Genomic DNA, 6,000 nt, shown 5'->3' with positions numbered 1-6,000 from the left:
GTGGCGGGGCGGGGGCGGGTGGGGGTTGAATCGCCTTAGCTCCATGTTAGCTCCAACCTGGCTGGCCTGGAGCTTACACAGGGCTCCGATGGGTGAAAAGGGTAGCAGGGAGAGTACCAAAAATCTAGATTTTAGCAGCTAGGGAGGGGTAGGCAATATAATTACCATGGTATAGATACAATTTAAGCAAACATAGAAGCATACATATTTCAGCTGGTGATTTCATAGCACAGTACAGTTAGAGTACAAAAAAGGGAGCCCTGGCACAAACAGTCAATCAATTCTGGTGGCTTTTCTACACAGTCATCAGTACAATGATGAAGTGCTCTGAATAACAGCAACTCAGAATGAACTGGCTTTGTGAAAAAAATGATAGAATAACTTGTTCCTGCCCTCTGTATACGTTCCTTCTCTGAATGATGTCTTCCTGCAGCCTCTGGCCTCTCTCCCCTGTGATAATGTTATAATGTATCACTCATTATATAGCAAAGCTAGGAGGATGTGAGCTCAGAGGCATGAGCGGAATGCTGCATAAACATTGTAAAAAAGGTAATGTTATCCCTTAACAATCTCCCGAGTCCGTTTAGTTTTTTGTTTTCAAAACCAATTACATAGCATGAATCCAATTTATAACATTCTAAATGGACTACACAGGAAACTACTGTTGGATGTTCAAAAAGTACAGTTAAGTGGATCAAAAGACAACATTTCACCTGCTGTACTGGTTTGTCACTGAACCACCTGTAATAAAGTATGACAGAGAAATGCGCTAAGCTTAAAGTCCAACTCCAGAGAAATGAAAAGTTTGACTACTCATTTATGCCTAGGGACAGGAAAAAACTCTTTTACTTACCTGATCCCGTTCCCTCTGGGCTGCTAAGCCAGTCGCTGCAGCCTCTTATCCCCTTCGCTCTGGTGGTCTAAGGACCACACGTCATCAAGTTCAATGCAGGCTTCATAGCATTGCACTGTAGGCAACTACTCCAAGGGACAGTCCGCAGCCAGAGCGAAGGGAACAAGAGAAGAGCCCCGAGTGACCGGGGATCAGGTAAGTAAAACAGCTTTTTCCTGTCCTCTAGGCATAAACAAGCAGTTAAGCTGCAAGCTGCAGAGGCAGCCCCACAGCAAAGGAAAACCTTTCATTTCCCTGGAGTTGGCTTTTAAAGAGTTTTTCTAGAAAATAGTTACATTTCCACAAATGCACAGCAATGTGTGTAGTGCAGTGCCATTCATTTTAAATAGTAATCCAACAGACTGCAACGCATGTGCACTGTGACACACAACAGTGCAAAGATGTGAATTTTCTGGGCGTTGTGGTGCATTGCATTTACAAAAATCTAGTACGTGCTATTTTTAGCGTGTTGCTGCCCATTTGCAATGAATAGGCTTCTCAGCACAACAATTATAAAAAGCGCAATAAGGCGTGATAACACATTTTCAATATTTATGCGTTAAGGCAACACAACAGTGTGAACCGGCCCAAAGGAACACAGGGCTCCCTATAGAGTAAGCTCCACAAGCACATAATAGCAATTAATAACCCGTGATCACACATTGCTCCAGTTGTGGCCAATTGACTGCCATTACATGCAACTTGCTACTAGGGGCCATTTGCTCCATCGGTTTAATTGATCACAACTCTTGGGAGACAAATCACTAGTGATTTTGGTGGTGTGTATGAGCTACTAAAAATCTTCCATGTAGCAGTATGCTTACAGACAGAGGCTGTTCAGTTCATTAAGCTCCACAGAATAGCTGAGGGCTGATGGTCTGAGATCTCTGCAGTGCTAAAACAGATTATTAAAGGGAGGTTCTGCGACAGTAAACCATAGACCTCTAGCTATGGCAGCACCGGTCCTAACAGCCAGTTTTCTTGATAAGGCTGTCCTCTAAAAAAAAAAATAAAAAAAAAAAAATGCTGAAACCAACAACTATCTGCTCTCCTGTGACAGCTACCGTGTTTCCCCGAAAATAAGACCTACCCCGAAAATAAGACCTAGTTCGGTGGTACGGTAGCATGTACTTTACTGCACTGTCCACACCGCGGGCAGGGCCGTAGGAAGGGCGAGGAAAGGCTGGGAGGGGGCGCAGCCAGGGCCCTGGTATTCTGTCATTTGGGGGTGGGGGCAGCCCAGAGAGCAACCAAAGTACAGGGCGGGGACTGACCGCCGCGCTGCAGCTCCCGCATGTTGCCCTTGTCCCGAAATCAGCAGACACCTGTCTGCCTCGGCTTTTGCTTAGAGAGCTGCCGCTGGGCAGAAAACTACATTTCCCAGCAGGCAGTGGCACAGCGCGGCATGACCAGTGGGGTTGGAGTGAGGTGAGATGAGGTGACTGAGCCTCAGTCACTCAGGGAACTTCTGACATTAAAACATAAAAAAAATAAGACATCCCCCGAAAATAAGACCTAGTGTGTTTTTTTTGGGGGAAAAAAATATAAGACAGTGTCTTATTTTCGGGGAAACACGGTATTATGTCTAATTCTAACCATTGCAAGCTTTAACACATCCCCTCGGGCATCCTATGCAACCAGAAGCACCCTATGCAACCTTGAAGCTCTGGAGGACTTGCCTATCCCCTCCCACACTTTTCTATTGGTCAGCATGTCAACTCACTATGGTGGGGAGCCAACAGGATGCAAGCCAGTTTTCAACAATGCTGGGCAGTATTTACACTTGCATAACAGTCCTTAGGTTTTGGGGCTACAGAGGTGCTACAGAAGATGTTTGAGATGTTCAGGGTCCACTAGGTGGCTGTGTTTTATTGCTGCAGCCATTTTAGAATGTTATTAGAGGGGACTAGTGCTCTTTAAAGAACTGATTGCAGTTATGTCGAGATGCGGCCTCAGTCTGCAAATGCAGTGGGTTTGACTTTTACCTAAGGAACCTCTTTTAATGCATGCTAGCAAAACATGCAGAGACATATATGTATATGTAAAGTTAGCCGGTCATTAAACCACAAGATATCTGCTGCTACATTAAAGTGGAACTTTACCTACGAATTAAAAGTTTTCGACCAGATAGGCATTTTTATTGCACATACTAAGTCTCTTCTGCAATAAAGGACTCTTACCAGGCCTTTGGCAATCTTTCTCGCAATGTATATGTGCAGCTCAGTGTACAATCTTGGCACCTGCTGGGTGCCGGGATATGAACTACCATGTGTAAATGAGGGAGTTACGTCATTCTGGCTCGACCAATCAAGATGGTCAAAGAGCCAGAATTAAGAAAAAGACTAAGTGAAGATGATGATGCCAGTGATGGAGCTCATGGACGCCTCATTACTGGAAAGGAGTATAGTTCCATTTTAACTTCATTGAGTTCATGGATTAGCCTCACCCTCTATTTCCTTATCCAATGAGAACATCATTTTTAGCTATATATTAGGTACACTTACTGGACAATGGAACTGCGGGTGAGCATATTCAATCCCAATTGTCTCCGCAGTCAAACGCTTACTATAAAAAGTCAAAACTAGGCTTAGGAGGCAGGGAGAATGAAGGAGGGTTTTTAGGCTATATAAAAGCTGTCATTAGTCACCCTGTGGTGCTTTGAAGCTAACAGAGCTGTTAGCGTTAAAACAAATTCTGCATTATTTGACAGGTGAGCTTTAAGCAAAAATGTATATGCACATGTTTGTAAAACCTGCAGGGTGAACTAGTTCATATATCTTTAAATTAAAAAAAAAGATACAACATGTCAATTAAATGTAGAAATAGTGATACATGAATATTTAAGAAGTATGTAGCGAGTGTTTCATCTGACTGCATTTCTTCTGTACCCAGGAGGCAACAGAGCCACACAGTTCTGTGCACATACTCTTCCACAGAGGCAACAGAACAACTATTAAATAAAGCTATACACAGCTCCAAGAGTTCAAAGCTTTGTAAGAAGTCTTGTCCAGCTGCAGTAAAGACCCAGTGCTTTTGTGAGACATTACTCTGGGGAAATCCAAAGCTGCATGTAGGGAAATACATGACTTCTAGGATGCTAATGAAATAACACTCTCTGGTGCTGCGCCTATTCACTGATCCACTGATCTATAAATTATAGACTATCAATAAAACCTTTTTCTGTTTTTGAATTTTTGTATTTGTTAATGGATTATTAAAAACAAAATGCGAACAGTGGAAGAACCTGAATTCGACTTGATATCAACCTCTTGCAACCCCCTAATAAGAACTCAGACTGGAATCCATTTAGGTGTGCTACATGCAAATGTGTTGACAAAGAACCGGATGATAAGAGGGGAGAGCAGAGGGATGATCTCATCAGTCTGCTTTTGTTCTTTCACTGGCCACTTACAAGGCTGGGTGTAGAGAAATAAATATGAATGAATCCCTAATTGCAAGTGGCATCACCTGCCTGGCTGTGCCCCAGGGCTGTGTAACTCTCAGGACAAAATGAGCAAAAATACAAATCATTTGGCAAGTGAAATAGCTCGTATACAATGATTAATACCATGAACATTACAGGGAAAAAGAGAAATCTAGTAGTACATATGGTTTACACATCATGCTCCCATCATTGGGATACATTATAGAATGCAGAGGTCTAAAGTAGGGTATGTACGATTAGACTAACGAACAAACAAAATTGATCTCAGAATGTTTTTTTGACTTTCTAATCACTGATGGGGTCAAATTGATGATCAATTGTGACCACAGTGACAACAAAATGTAAAGGAGCATGTTACAAAACTTTTCCCGATCGAAGGAAATTCTAACAGTGAATGTGGTTTTCATTCAGGAAATTCCATTCCTTCCAAAATTAAATGTTAAATTCAAACAAAAATCCATTTCGAATTTCGAACAATTGCCAAGTCTCTAATGGTATTATCGGACATTCCAACAAGATTTTTCATATGAACGTTCATTCGCAAATTTACCCATGTATACTCTACTTTAGAGACTGAGTACACTCTCTCCATAGGGGAATATTCATTGTACCAGCTTGACAATCATCTGCTGTGATTATTCTATAATGGAAATAGTGACTTCAGCATGCATGGTTGCTGTGTAATCAACCCCTTTCCATAATCTGAACCTTTCTATTGGTTTGCATATATAACGGATGGTTCTTTGACCCATAGGTTGTCATAGGCAGTGAGATGGGACGGACTACACGGTGACCATACAAACTGTGTTCACAAATTTCCACACAGAGTTTGCGCTTTGCAAAGAAGCGGAATACTTATTCACGAACCTGGTGTTGCCTGCTGCCCAGATTAGAGGATAATATAATGGGGTAAGAAAACCCACAAAGCTGTCTTCTGGTCTAGATAGCATGCAACACCAAGTTTTGCATTCATAATCCGCTTCTTTGCAAAGCCAGAACTCTGTGCTCTGCAATGGAAATTGTAACCACATTCTGTGTAGTCACTGTGTAGCTTGTCTCTTCCTACTGGCCAAAGCGCCATTCATCATATTTGCAAACCTATAAGAAGATGCAGATGATGGGAGATGGTTGACTGCACAGCAGCCATGCTGGCTTAAGTCACAATTTCCATTATAGCTATGAACAGACTAACGTGTCAGCAACAGCTACAGAATGACTAATATCAGTTATCACCTAGTGAATACACCTGCTCATCATAGTATGCTTGCCCAATTATAATGTATTCTCCAAGTTAGCATGGAGTTAAATGCCACACATGTGATTGAACCTCTAGGTTTGTATTTGGTTACACTGTTAGCCTGTCCTCTAATTTTACTCTCTTTAAAGGAGAACTATGGGGTCAGTGTTTTTCCCCATAGTTCTCCTTAGGGTAACGGGAGGACACAAACTAGCGTTCTCCCGTTACCCTAAGCTCAGTATACCGCGAGCTACAGCTCGCGGTATACTGAGACGCCGCAGCCGGAGCGGATCCCGACTTAGATGACGGGATCCGCCCAGCTGCGTGAGTGACAGCTGGCTCTGCCTATCTAGAGGCAGAGCCAGCTGTACCCGCCCCCTCCCCCGTCCGTTCCGCCAGTCAGCGCTGGCAGATCGGAGCGGGGAA

General features: G+C 43.0%; 1 protein-coding gene across 2 annotated transcripts in view; it reads right to left on the bottom strand.

Moving 5' to 3' along the window:
- SLC10A7 (solute carrier family 10 member 7) overlaps positions 1 to 6,000 on the bottom strand; it is a 160,264-nt gene that overhangs the window by 45,577 nt on the left and 108,687 nt on the right. The window lies entirely within an intron of this gene.

Source organism: Nanorana parkeri, unplaced genomic scaffold (genome assembly GCF_000935625.1).
Source record: "Nanorana parkeri isolate BGI_ZX_2015 unplaced genomic scaffold, ASM93562v1 scaffold104, whole genome shotgun sequence".
In the NCBI taxonomy this organism is placed as follows: Eukaryota; Metazoa; Chordata; class Amphibia; order Anura; family Dicroglossidae; genus Nanorana; species Nanorana parkeri.
The sequence above is the reverse complement of the archived record's forward strand: the minus strand, read 5'-3'. Positions and strand labels throughout refer to the sequence as shown.